At 44.5% G+C, this 14,196-nt stretch overlaps 1 long non-coding RNA gene across 1 annotated transcript; it reads right to left on the bottom strand.

The window, feature by feature from the left end:
* Positions 1-32: 32 nt before the first annotated feature.
* On the bottom strand, positions 33-894 carry LOC139584085 (uncharacterized). Its single transcript, XR_011676694.1, has 2 exons — positions 252-894; positions 33-93 (listed from the first exon to the last, which is right to left on the bottom strand). It is a non-coding gene; the product is annotated as an uncharacterized lncRNA (long non-coding RNA).
* Between the last annotated feature and the right edge of the window lie 13,302 nt (positions 895-14,196).

Here is a 14,196-nt window from a genome sequence, read left to right on the forward strand (position 1 = left end):
CTCCCTCCAGTAACCACGAGCACAACCGTTCCTTGATTTTAACTGGCGGCTTTATTCTGTAGATTTAGTCAGAATTATCACCTTCCGTGAGAACTATAAAGTAAATGAAAAATACAGTTAAGCACACTCTTACAACCTTATCTTACGAGTGACTTATTAGCTTGGTATAACTCTGAAGTGCTTACATACATAAACAGTTTAGCTGGCGCTATAACAGTATTAGATTAAACACATGAATAAAGGAAAAATACCTCATTGGCTGCTTATTACAGAAGGGAGGAAATCAAGCTTCACACTTATTATTCCTGGCATGAATTCACGCTTCATCCTTAATTATTATAACGTTACCATCCTAACATATACGATGACATGAAAACTTAGCTAACACAGCGCGGGATTGCCTTCCCTCCAAAAGTGTGTTGCTACAATAAGGATCCCCGTTACAACAGTTATTAGCTACGTAGTTCCGCTTCTCTTATCATTTCCCCGCACAGCGGACACGTAAACAATTCAAACACAAAACAACGACAAAACCTGTAAGTCTAACTGGCAGTTACACAATTCAAACACAAAACAACGACATAACCTGTAAGTCTAACTGGCAGTTACACTCCCACCAATCACCGGTGATTTCTGTGAAAGGGGTCTGCAGGTTTCTTGATCGGCTTCCAGGAGGGTGACTGTCTTATGGATGGGCCTCTCCAGATAGGTGGGTTTGGTGATGCGTTTACCTCTTTCATCCAGGGTTGAGTCGCTGATCAGTAACTTGAATCTTCTCACCCGGCCATCCTGTCTCGGGTACACTTCTGTAACTTTTGCCAATTTCCACTGGTTGCGTGGTGCAGTATCATCTTGCAAGATGACAATGTCATTAATCCTTGCGTTTCTTCTGTCTTTATTCTATTTCTGTCTGTGTTGATTGTTCTGAGGTATGAGCATTCTCCATAACCTGAGGTACTAGCGTCGGAGAAGTGATGGAGCTCATAACTCTGCACCTCCTTGAAACTTGATGGCAAGTAGGCTCGTTGAATCCTTACTTCAGACAAGATTTGTAGACATTGGAGCCAGAATTCCCACTGGGAACGTAGGTCATCTGGAAGGGGGTCATCCCAGTCGATCTTGTCACGACACATCTGCTGCACGATCTGCTTCCCTGCCAGAACAAAGGGTGACACAAACCCAGGCGGATCATATACAGAGGCTACTGTAGACAATACTCCTCTTCTTGTGAGTGGGCGTTCCTTGACAACTACTCTAAACTGGATCTCGTCTGATGCGACACACCACAGTACACCAAGCGCTCTCTCCATGTGTGGTTCACCCAGAGCCATATCCAGGTCTTTGGCACCCTCGGCACGTTCTTCCTTGGGAATTGTGGCTATAACTTCCTTGCTGTTAGAGATAAACTTGTGCAACCGGAGTTTGCCGATGCTGCAAAGCTCTCTTGCTTCTTTCACCAGCTGGGCCGCTTCAGCTTCAGACGATACGCTCATCAACCCATCATCAACATAAAAGTTCCTTTCTATGAACTGGATATACCTCTCGCTGAAGCTTCCTCGTTCTTCGGCAGCAAGATGTTTGAGACCATAGTTGGCACAACCAGGAGATGAAGCTGCGCCGAACAAATGGACCTTCATACGATACACTGAGGGTTGAGACTCTAGATCTCCGTTCTCCCACCAAAGGAACCGTAGATAATCTTGGTCTTCTGCTTTCACATGAAACTGGTGGAACATGCGCTCTACATCACACATGATTGCAACTGGACCCTTACGAAAACGACAAGGGACGCCCAGCAATGTGTTTGTCAACTCTGGACCGGTAAGGAGATGGTCATTCAAGGACGTCTCTCGAAACTTAGCTGAGCAGTCAAAGACGACTCGTATCTTCCCAGGCTTTTGTGGGTGATAAACCCCATGGTGCGGGATGTACCATGCTGGATGCTTGTTAATTTCCTCTTTGGAGACCTTCTCAGCATCTCCACAAGCTATGGTTTCTTCCATGAATGCTGTGTAGTCCTTGTAGTACTGCTTGTCTCTCCTTAGCCTCCTTTCCAGGCACTTGAGACGGTGAACTGCACATGTTTTATTGTTCGGCAGGTTGGGTCTTTCTTCCTTAAACGGCAGCGGCATCTCATAATGTCCATTGTCCTTGCGTCTGATTCCCGCTTTCATTTTTGTCAGGAACCGGATATCCTCTTGAGATATGAGGTCCTCTTCTGCAGTTCTCTCGTTGAAGTCGGATTCAAGCGTCTTGATAATGTCCAGTGCTGTGATTACCTCTCTTACGCGTGTTCTACTAACATAGTGTACTTGATTTTGATTTGTGACGTTGGAAGAAGATTGAAGGCTTGGCATCACCTGTCTAACGATAACCCGATGACTCACTCCAATAGCGTCGCCATGGTCGATACATGGGTTTCCATAGCCGACTATGCTCCAGCCAAGGTCTGTTCTCTGAGCAAAAGGCTGATTTTCCTTACCAGACACAATTTCTCTTGGAAGGAGAGCCTGGGAGCAGTTGTAGCCAATTAAGAGACCGACATCACAGCTCTGTTGAGGAGCAATCTCCTCTGCAATGTGTTCAAGATGAGACCATGCTCTTGCAGTCTCTGGAGTAGGAATATGATCTCTGTTTGCAGGAATAAATTCTCTCGAGTAAGAGATTTTCTTCTCCAAGTAAAACCCTCTAACCTGCAAACCAGACAGCTTCTGGCAGGGCACAATGGTATTCCTTGAAGCCATTGTAGAGAGTTTCAGTTGGACTGGCTCCTTCCTTGTATTGAGAGCGTTTGTTGTCTCTTCAAGGATAAAGGTGGTGTCGCTCTGGGTGTCAAGAAGTGCATACACAAGAACTTCACGATCTGGCTCGCTTGTGGTTGACACCCATACTGGAATGATTGTGGAGGTGTGAGTGTTGTTAATGTCCCTTACGACTCTGTTGGATATGGCCTCACTTGACGCTCTTGTCCCCTTATCTTGTGGGGGCTCTGTCTTCCTATCCCTTAACCTTTCTTTAGTACGATCTTCGTGCAGGCAGGATGGATGCCTCCTCTGACACGTGTCGCAGGTGTTCCTGTTATCACAATCTTTCGAGTGATGCCCAGGCCTTAAACAGCCAAAGCACAATTTATTCTCTTGAACAAACTTCTGTCGCTCTGTGGTGGGCTTATCCATGAACTTACAGCATTTGTGGAGACTGTGACCTGACATCTCACAGAAGACACAACTAGTAACAGTATCTTTCTCATCAGAGTTAGTTGCTAACACATTTGCTCCGGGGCTTTGAATCCTTGGTGTCTTAGGTTTTCCATCTTCGCTTGATTGCAAAGCATGAAGGGATGTTACAGGATTACAAGCGATCTTTGCTTCTCTCGTGAGAAACTTCACAAACTGACTGAAGCTTGGAAAGGTCTCAGTTTCTTCTAAGATGTCTACGACCTCTCTATTCCATCTTGAAGTTAGCCAATCTGGAAGTTTAGCGAGGATCTTTTGGTTTTCATTACAGTCGTTAAGCACCTCCAGGCCCTTATTCTGAGACATAGCAGCCTCACAGCTACGAAGAAAGTCTACAAGGTCTCTAAGTGCAAGACTGTCCTTGGATCCTATCTTAGGCCATGCATTGAGCTTATCTCTGAAGGACTTGGCGATGAGGAATTTGTTTCCGTACCTTTCTTCAAGAATGGTCCACGCAGCATGGTAGGCTGACTCTGTTCCTAACATAAAGTAACTTTCGATGGCTTTCTTGGCAGGCCCACCGACATATTTTCTTAAGTAATATATCTTCTCAGTTGCTGGTATGTTCTTCCTGTCTATCAGAGTCTGAAAAGAGACCTTCCAGTCAGTGAACGAGAGTGGTTCTCCATTGAATGTTACTGGTTCTGGTATGGGGAGGCGGCTTTCACTGATTGATTCCGCTAGTAACCTGAACATGGTCTTGGTGCCATCTTCTTGTTGTGTGCTTGTCACAACATGTTGTGGTGAGAGACTGTGAAATGACCCACTTCTGTGCATGACTTCTTTCACAGATTTGCAGTTAGAGAGTAGTTCTCTCTTCTCGTCCTCTGAGTTTTCATCTTGCTCATACACTTGCATCCGCGCCTTGGCAGCATTTAGTTTCTTGAGCACTTCTAGGCGCTCTAACTCTCTACGCTTGTCTTCTAGCGTCCTTCGTCTGGCAGCATTTTCTACCTCTAACTTGACTCGCAGCCTAGCTTCTTCTAAGCTGCGTTTCACAGCCTCAGCTTCTTGCTCCGCTGTCCTCTTCTTATCTTCATCTTCGAGTCTCTGAAGCTCTTCTAGTTGGCGTTCTTGCTTAACCATTACTTCTAAAGCTGCTTGGTTAGCAGCAACTTCCGCCGCAGCCTCTTGTCTCTTGACAGATGACACGCTTGAGCGTCTGGAGTTGACCTTTGAGTTGCTTTGAGACTGGGAGGAAGCACTTGAGGGCTGATAGTTGAGACTTGACTTATGTGAGAGTTCGGACACGCACAAGGAATTGCTGTCCTTCCAGTTCAGTTCTATCTGGTTACTTTGACCTTCTTCCCTGCCTTTTAAATGACACCTTACAGTCTTGATAATAGACATTGTAACTGCTTCACAAGTATCAACTCTGCGTCTTATATCGTTGTCGGGAATGTCGATTTGACACAAATTTACATAGACAAGGTTTAGTTCTGTAGAGGTATGACTAATCTTGTTTAAGAGGTCTTCTAGTAGGTCTTCAGAGCAACAGCCTGTCAGTGACTGTTTTGCTTCCTTTACCAGAGCCTTCCACTTCTCATAGCTGACCCTGAAACGATGTTCGAGCTGTCTCCACCTTTCGTCGCGCAGTTCTCTGCCCTTTTCAGTTAACCTGCGGACCCTCTCACCTTTTCGTGGCTCTTGTTGTGATATCTCATTAGCAGCCTCTGTATCATCATTCGCTGGCAGAAGTGACTCCACACCAGTCTGGGCCTCTTCCTGCTGCTCTGTTTGTTCTGATGAAGGCTTGAAGTTTGCGAGGTGTTGCTGCAGCTGCTCAACTTGACCTACCCCATCTCTATCACCTTTAGTGAAACTACCTCTTTCTGACATTCTAAATCAAATCAATTCTAGGTAAGGTTTGGATAAGTGAGTAGGTAATTTATACTCTAATTCACTGTAATTTAAACCTTAGTACGTGGTATAAACATGTATAATGCTTGTAACAAAGGCTTGAACAAACACCGTACCAAACAATTACACTATTAACTTACAGGTGAAAATAGAATTAATAGGTGTACGCTGACCCTTAATGTTTTGTAACTATATATATATATATATATATATATATACAGTGGGGAGAACAAGTATTTGATACACTGCCGATTTTGCAGGTTTTCCTACTTACAAAGCATGTAGAGGTCTGTAATTTTTATCATAGGTACACTTCAACTGTGAGAGACGGAATCTAAAACAAAAATCCAGAAAATCACATTGTATGATTTTTAAGTAATTAATTTGCATTTTATTGCAAGACATAAGTATTTGATCACCTTCCAACCAGTAAGAATTCCGGCTCTCACAGACCTGTTAGTTTTTCTTTAAGAAGCCCTCCTGTTCTCCACTCATTACCTGTATTAACTGCACCTGTTTGAACTCGTTACCTGTATAAAAGACACCTGTCCACACACTCAATCAAACAGACTCCAACCTCTCCACAATGGCCAAGACCAGAGAGCTGTGTAAGGACATCAGGGATAAAATTGTAGACCTGCACAAGGCTGGGATGGGCTACAGGACAATAGGCAAGCAGCTTGGTGAGAAGGCAACAACTGTTGGCGCAATTATTAGAAAATGAAAGAAGTTCAAGATGACGGTCAATCATCCTCGGTCTGGGGCTCCATGCAAGATCTCACCTCGTGGGGCATCAATGATCATGAGGAAGGTGAGGGATCAGCCCAGAACTACACGGCAGGACCTGGTCAATGACCTGAAGAGAGCTGGGACCACAGTCTCAAAGAAAACCATTAGTAACACACTATGCCGTCATGGATTAAAATACTGCAGCGCACGCAAGGTCCCCCTGCTCAAGCCAGGGCATGTCCAGGCCCGTCTGAAGTTTGCCAATGACCATCTGGATGATCCAGAGGAAGAATGGGAGAAGGTCATGTGGTCTGATGAGACAAAAATTGAGCTTTTTGGTCTAAACTCCACTCGACGTGTTTGGAGGAAGAAGAAGGATGAGTACAACCCCAAGAACACCATCCCAACCGTGAAGCGTGGAGGTGGAAACATAATTCTTTGGGGATGCTTTTCTGCAAAGGGGACAGGACGACTGCACCGTATTGAGGGGAGGATGGATGGGGCCATGTATCGCGAGATCTTGGCCAACGACCTCCTTCCCTCAGTAAGAGCATTGAAGATGGGTCGTGGCTGGGTCTTCCAGCATGACAACGACCCGAAACACACAGCCAGGGAAACTAAGGAGTGGCTCCGTAAGAAGCATCTCAAGGTCCTGGAGTGGCCTAGCCAGTCTCCAGACCTGAACCCAATAGAAAATCTTTGGAGGGAGCTGAAAGTCCGTATTGCCCAGCGACAGCCCCGAAACCTGAAGGATCTGGAGAAGGTATGTATGGAGGAGTGGGCCAAAATCCCTGCTGCAGTGTGTGCAAACCTGGTCAATAACTACAGGAAACGTATGATCTTTGTAATTGCAAACAAAGGTTTCTGTACCAAATATTAAGTTCTGCTTTTCTGATGTATCAAATACTTATGTCATGCAATAAAATGCAAATTAATTACTTAAAAATCATACAATGTGATTTTCTGGATTTTTGTTTTAGATTCCGTGTCTCACAGTTGAAGTGTACCTATGATAAATATTACAGACCTCTACATGCTTTGTAAGTAGGAAAACCTGCAAAATCGGCAGTGTATCAAATACTTGTTCTCCCCACTGTATATATATACCTTTTTTTTTTATATATATATTTTTTAGTAAGTATCAAAGAATATTTTTCCAGTAATACACATACCAGCGATACATTAAGATAGAAAGAACAAATGCATAATACCAGCCTCTTGAAATACACAACTATTTCCAGTCCTTACGAATTGTAATCTTAAAGTCTCTTATTAGCTGTTCACAAGGCTAGGACCACCTTCAAACACCTTGACTTGTACTTGCGTGTCTGACTTTCCTGTTAGTCTTGACCTTATGTTGCCTCACGATGCTTCCTTATGTGGAGATTTTCTTCTTAGGTTGCAGGTAGGTGCAAAACTCTTATCTGGCAGATGACAGGGCCTACCAGGATTTGGGAATCTTGTAGACGTTTTACAGCTGGGTAAGATTCTTCTTTCTCTCTTGCTCGTGAAGAGCATTGAGTTCTCACTATAGCTCCCTCCAGTAACCACGAGCAAAACCGTTCCTTGATTTTAACTGGCGGCTTTATTCTGTAGATTTAGTCAGAATTATCACCTTCCGTGAGAACTATAAAGTAAATGAAAAATACCTCATTGGCTGCTTATTACAGAAGGGAGGAAATCAAGATTCACACTTATTATTCCTGGCATGAATTCACGCTTCATCCTTAATTATTATAACGTTACCATCCTAACATATACGATGACATGAAAACTTAGCTAACACAGCGCGGGATTGCCTTCCCTCCAAAAGTGTGTTGCTACAATAAGGATCCCCGTTACAACAGTTATTAGCTACGTAGTTCCGCTTCTCTTATCATTTCCCCGCACAGCGGACACGTAAACAATTCAAACACAAAACAACGACATAACCTGTAAGTCTAACTGGCAGTTACACACTGTGCATGTAGAGAACTTGATAAGGAAGCTCAAGCTGAAAATAGGATTTTATTACCGGCATAATGTCACGTTCGTCGTATTGAGGAGACCAAGGCGCAGCGTGATATGAATACATTATTCTTTAAATAAAGGAAGAACACCGAACAAACTAACAAAGTAACAAAAACGACCGTGAAGCTAAATAGAACGAGTGCTGACATGCAACTCCACATAGACAACTACCCACAAAACCTAAATGGAAAATGGCAACCTAAATAGGATCCCCAATCAGAGACAACGATAAACAGCTGCCTCTGATTTGGAACCAATTCAGGCCACCATAAACCTAAATTACCCAGACATACAAAATCCCCATAGACAAAAACACACATACCCACCCTCGTCACACCCTGACCTGACCAACATAATACAGAAAATATAGAAAACTAAGGTCAGGGCGTGACACATAAGGCTTGTTTTTCTTTTGAGGCCAGGAAGGAGCTGGTACGATGTACATTACTGTCGGTTTTAGATTTTAGTGATGTTATATATATGCAGGCCTCAGACACTACCCTGAGAGCACTTGATTCAGTGTATCATGCAGCCCTCAGGTTCATTACAAATCAGAAACGTCTAACACATCATTGTGATCTCTACAGCGCTGTTGGTTGGTCATCATTGACCTTGCGTAGGCTTAAACACTGGTATACACTGATTTATAAGGCCATATTGGGTAAAATGCCATTTTATCTCTGTTCTTTTTTAGTCAGGTCAGTAAATAAATATCAATTACGGTCCCATTCTGATTTGCTTCTAACAGTACCAAAAATTAGAACAGGTCATGGTAGAAATAGTTTTAGTTACTTAGCACCGTGGTCCTGGAATTCTCTCCTGAACATTTTAAAATGTGATGATCTAGTTTCGTTGGTGGAGTTTAAACACTTGATCGATGTATATATCATAGAAGAGTGTAATTGTTTTTAGGCCAGCTGTTTTTAGTCAAGATGTTTGTGTTTTTAATGTAATATGTAATTGTTGTACTGTATGTGTGTTTATAGTTTTGTTTAATGTTGTGTTAGTGTATGTAAGTTATTTTGTCTGAAACGTTGTTCCCCCTGCTGCTATTGGACCAGGTCTCTCTTGGAAAATAGATATTATCTCAATGAGAAAAAACCTGTATAAATAAAGGTAAAATAAAAAAAAATACAAATGTAAAAATCCTCAAAAGGTTCTACAGCTGCACCCTCGAGAGCATCCTGACTGGTTGCATCACTGCCTGGTATGGCAACTGCTCAGCTTCCGACCGCAAGGCACTACAGAGGTTCGTGCGTACGGCCCAGTACATCACTGGAGCCAAGCTTCCTGCCATCGAGGACCTCTATACGAGATCGTGTCAGAGGAAGGCCCTAAAAATTGTCAAAGACTCCAGCCACCCTAGTCATAGACTGTTCTTTCTGCTACCACATGGCAAGCAGTACCGGAGCGCCAAGTCTAGGTCCAAAAGGCTTCTTAACAGCTTCTACCCCCAAGCCATAAGACTCCTGAACAGCTAATCAAAGGGCTACTCAGACCCCTCTTTTACGCTGCTGCTACTCTCTGTTTATTATCTATGCATAGTCACTTTAACTCTACCTACATGTACATATTACCTCAATTACCTCGACTAACCGGTGCCCCCGTACATTGTACCAGTACCCCCTGTATATAGCCTCGCTATTGTTATTTTACTGCTGATGTTTAATTATTTGTTACTTTTATTTTCTATTTTTTACTCATCTCTATTTTACTTAACACTTTTTTTCTTAAAACCTCTTAAAGCATTGTTGGTAGGTCTTGTAAGTAAGCATTTCACTGTAAGGTCTACACCTGTTGTATTTGGCACATGTGACAAATAACATTTGATTTGATTTAACCTGACATTTCTTCCATCCATAATGGGAGGATAACCAACCTTCCAAATAATGGCAATGCATTTCTTAGCCGCTATAAATGATAGGTTACACAGTTTCTTCTGATAACAGTCTCCAGTATCAACATTTACAAGCAAACAAAAACAAGGAGAACGGAGAATCTGTAGACATGCTGAGATAAAAGAACATAGTCTTTGCCAGAATTCAGCCAGCCTTCACAAGACCATAATATATGCAAATATGTCCCCTTTTGTGTTTTACACCTAAAGCAGAATAATACAGTTTCTGAGTGCATGATATTCAGTTTCACTGGCATATAGTATGTTCTATGGATGGTCTTAACCTGCAGTAATTTATGTCTGAGATGATGTGAACATGACTGGACATTCTAACATATCTGTATCCATTCTTCATCATCAATAGCATCTCCCAGGTCTTCCTCACATTTTTGTTTTACATGTTTTGTGTCATCGGGAAAAGCTTCTATCAACCCTTGATACAGTTTGGAAATCAACTTTGGAGGTTTGTCATACTGCCTTAAAATAGATTAAATATTTCAAGTTTCTAGCTTGTCCAGTGTTTGCTGCACAGAGAGAATTAAGTGTTTATTCTGCAAAAGTTCACCTCACCTCTGTCACAGACTTGTCTTCCCTGGCTGCCTGACTCAGCTGAGACCCCTGTCACCATCTGATCCTCCTAAAATGAGGCATGACAAAGAATTCCCTTGGTGTACATTTATACATTATATTATCCAATAATATAATCAATGGTTCCATAATTGAAATGACCATTATTCCCAGATCCCAGACTGTAGCTTTAAGCTGCTGTCCTGTAGCTACTGTAGGTCTTCCCATCAATTCAATAACGAACTTTGTATCATTCACTTAATAAACTGCAAAATTCACCTAAGCTCCGTAGACTGGTCTTCCCTGGCTGTTTGACCCTGCGGGAGATCATTGAGGCAGGGTCGGCATTTTTCATGCTGCAGGCAGGAGCAGGCGGTCAGACAGATGACTGGGGAAGAAAATATTTTTGTTGTCCCACAGATTATTCTCCTTTGTATTCGTTAGCCTACCTATTGTATTAAAAGCACAACTTTTTGTCATTATTCACACACAGAATTCGCAGCTTCAACTTCAGAAGCCCACCTCTCCTTGTTGGCGGTGACAGTCGAAGTGCGCCTAGTATGTGTGGTGGTCTCATTGAAATAGAGTAGGCTGCCTACATGGACAGAGAATCATGTGGCAGTTAACTTGAATATGAAAATAACTTAAATATTTTTAGACTGTAGTTTACTACAGTGTCTGTAAATAAATATTGATAATGAAAAGAAGTGGAGGGCACTCAACCAATAGGAGTCTAGGTGCAATCAAAACATGTAATCATGATTGAAAAGGAAAAGGCACAACGGGCACATAGATTAGGCTACTGTGGTTAGCGAGCATTGCGCCTTTTCATTTTCAATAAGTACCCAGCTAGCACAGTGGATCTGGACCGATAATGGCTGAAAGTCAGGGCACTCGGCTGAGAGTCAGACTCGGCCGACGTCATGTGGCCCGAGTCTCGGACCGCTTTCGGCAGTATTACTAATGGATAGGATGCGGGGATTGAGCTCAGGCCAATTCCGGTGTGAGTTATTGGGTTATTATGTATTACTTGGTGTTCGGGCGATTCCTGTGATAGTTATCTTAGTTATCTGGCCCAAATGTATTACTTGGGGCTCGGGACGATTGGGGCTACTATCTGTCAGATTATCTCACGGGCTGCTTTATATAATTAGCATTTCATTATTTATTTTTCCATATTTTCTCATTGTTTCTGTGATCAAAAAATACAGTTAACATTGAAATGAAATTCTTTAAGAGTCCTGTGTAGTATTTTAGTATTTTGATACTTTGTGCAAGGCAATCCGGAGCCTCCGGAGTGGCGCAGACAGATGCTGGTTCGAGACCCGTACCGGCCGCGCCCGGGAGATCCACGAGGTCGACGCACAACTGGCCCAGCTTCGTCCGAGTTAGGGGAGGGTTTGGCCGGCCGGGATGTCCTTGTCCCATCGCGCAGTAGCGAGTCCTGTTGCGGGCCAGGCGCATGTACGCTGACATGGTCACCAGGTGTTTGGTGTTTCCTCCAACACAGTGTTTTTTTGTGGATGGGGGGGATTCTGGTAAAATGACAGCAATATCGGCTGAATGGAAACGGCCCGATGTACTTGGGCAGATTCTGGGCAGTCATTCATTTTGATTCCGGGCCAGTCCATCACCCGATTCCGGGCCGATTCAATCCCCCCGGAAGAGGGCCGCTTCTGGGCCGATTCCTCATTGCTAGCTGGGTATGGATTACCCCTTTATTTTTCTCGGCCTGTAAATCGTCCTCCTAAACGGCAGGCTATATCCTATAGGTCTATGCAAAACGTAGCAAGTCATCGCTGTCATAATTCTCGCGTGTGGTCTCAATTAAATAGAGAACGGGACAGTTAACTTTCCAAGGAAATGTACTTCCTAAATAGGCCTATGATGAGGCTATAGTTTACTACATTCCCTAGAAATAGGCCTAAATATTGATCACGCATATTTCTCCATCTAAAAATCTTCCCACTCCTAAAAGGTAGGCTATAAAATAGCTCAAGAGAAAGTGCAAGTTTCTCCAACTCTGCTCTCCTCAAACTACATCTAGCATATTGGCTGATATAGCCCAGTAATACAATGTAAGGGCCATGCAAACATCTCTGGTAATTTAACCTATTTCTTAAGTTATTTTTGTGCATTTGATATTGCCTATAGGGGGCACAATTGCTGGGACCATGGCTGGCAAGTGAGTTGCGTCACATACGCCTAAAATGACATTACGGGACTGCGGTTGGGTTTGGGACCAGTTTTTGAGGTAGCGGATGGGAGTCGGACAGGAAGCCAGCGGGTGAAGGTGGGAGCGGGGATCAAGAAATCGGTCCCACGCAGACCTCTACTGTGCACCATGACAGTGAAGCTTGTAACGTTAGAGCGTTACCTCCCCTGGAACGCTTAGATGGAGAGTTGGGCAGCTGTTGGGTGTTTCTCACTCAGTGTTCCCTCATCATCGAGCTGCAGCCCTCCTCCTTCCCCTTGGACCGCTCTAAGAAAGCGTACCTCATCACGCTGTTGTCCGGGAGGGCTCTCGCCTGGGCTAAAGGCAGTATGGGAACAAGAGTATGCTTCAGTCTGGAGGAGTTCATGGCGGCGGTAAAGAGAGTTTTCGATGCTCCATTGTCCGGGTGAGAGCCTGCCCGGAAGTTACTCCAGCTTCGACAAGACTTCTGCAGTGTGGCAGACTATGCGGTGGATTTCTGCATCTTGGTAGCTGAGAGGGTCTGGAACCCAGAGGCGCTGTTCGACAGGTTCCTGCACGGAGTTTCGGAGGAAGTAAAGGAGAAGCTTGCAGCCCAGGAACTACCGACTGATCTCGACTTGCCTCATCGACTACGGGAACGAAGGAAGGAGAGGAGATTCGATTTCACTCGCTCGCCCAAGGATTCCACCTCGCCTCCGAGGCATCCCAGAAGTCCCCGACAGCTCCGTTGCCGAGAGAACCCGAAGCTACCCGAGTTCCCCCGAGAGTCTCTGAAGTCTGCCGATTCACCTCTTCCCGAGCCAATGCAACTAGGCAGAGCTAGGGTGTCTCCAGCCGAACGGCTATACAGGCTTCACACTAAGAGTTGCTGGTATTGCGGGACTACTGATAATTTCGTCTCCACCTGTCCACTAAAAGACCATGCTCACCGGTAGGAGCGAGTACTCTCCTGGGCCATACGGACAACTTTTCCTCTCCCCTTACTCGCACCTCTTTCCATGTAATTTTGCTGTGGGGGAACCAGTCGAAATCTCTCCGGGGTACTCATCGACTCTGGGGCAGATGAGAGCTTTATGGACACTACTCTGGAGTCCGAGCTGGGCATCCCCACTTTGCCCCTCTCCATTCCCATGGATGTTAGAGCACTGGACTGGATGGTATTGGGATTCTCTTGGCTCCAGCGACACAATCCCCTTATTGACTGGTCTGCTGGTGCCATCATAAGCTGGAGCCCTTTCTGCCAAGCTCATTGCTTGAAGACACCGCAGCCTGCCCCAGGACGTCTTCCTGAGGGCTAGGAAGTTACCCCGGACCTCTCTGCCATTCCTGCGTAATACCAGGAACTCCTGGAGGTGTTCAGTAAGGCCCGGGCCACTTCGCTTCTGCTGCACCGACCCTATGACTGCGGGATTGACCTTCTCCCAGGCACCACTCCGGCCCCGGGGATGACTGTACTCTCTGTCGGGTCTGGAGACCAAGGCTATAGTGGAAGACTGCCTTCAACAAGGCCAGCGGTCCCTACGAGTATCTGGTCATGCCATTTGCCCTTTAGCAACGCCCCAGCTGTGTTCCAGGCTCTGGTTAACCTCTTGACGCTAGGGGTCAGATTTTTTAAATTATTTAAAATAACGTTCCCAAGGTAAACGGACTATTTCTCAGGTCCAGATCGTAGAATATGCATATAATTTACAGATTAAGAT

This window comes from Salvelinus alpinus, chromosome 9, assembly GCF_045679555.1.
Source record: "Salvelinus alpinus chromosome 9, SLU_Salpinus.1, whole genome shotgun sequence".
Lineage (NCBI taxonomy): Eukaryota > Metazoa > Chordata > Actinopteri > Salmoniformes > Salmonidae > Salvelinus > Salvelinus alpinus.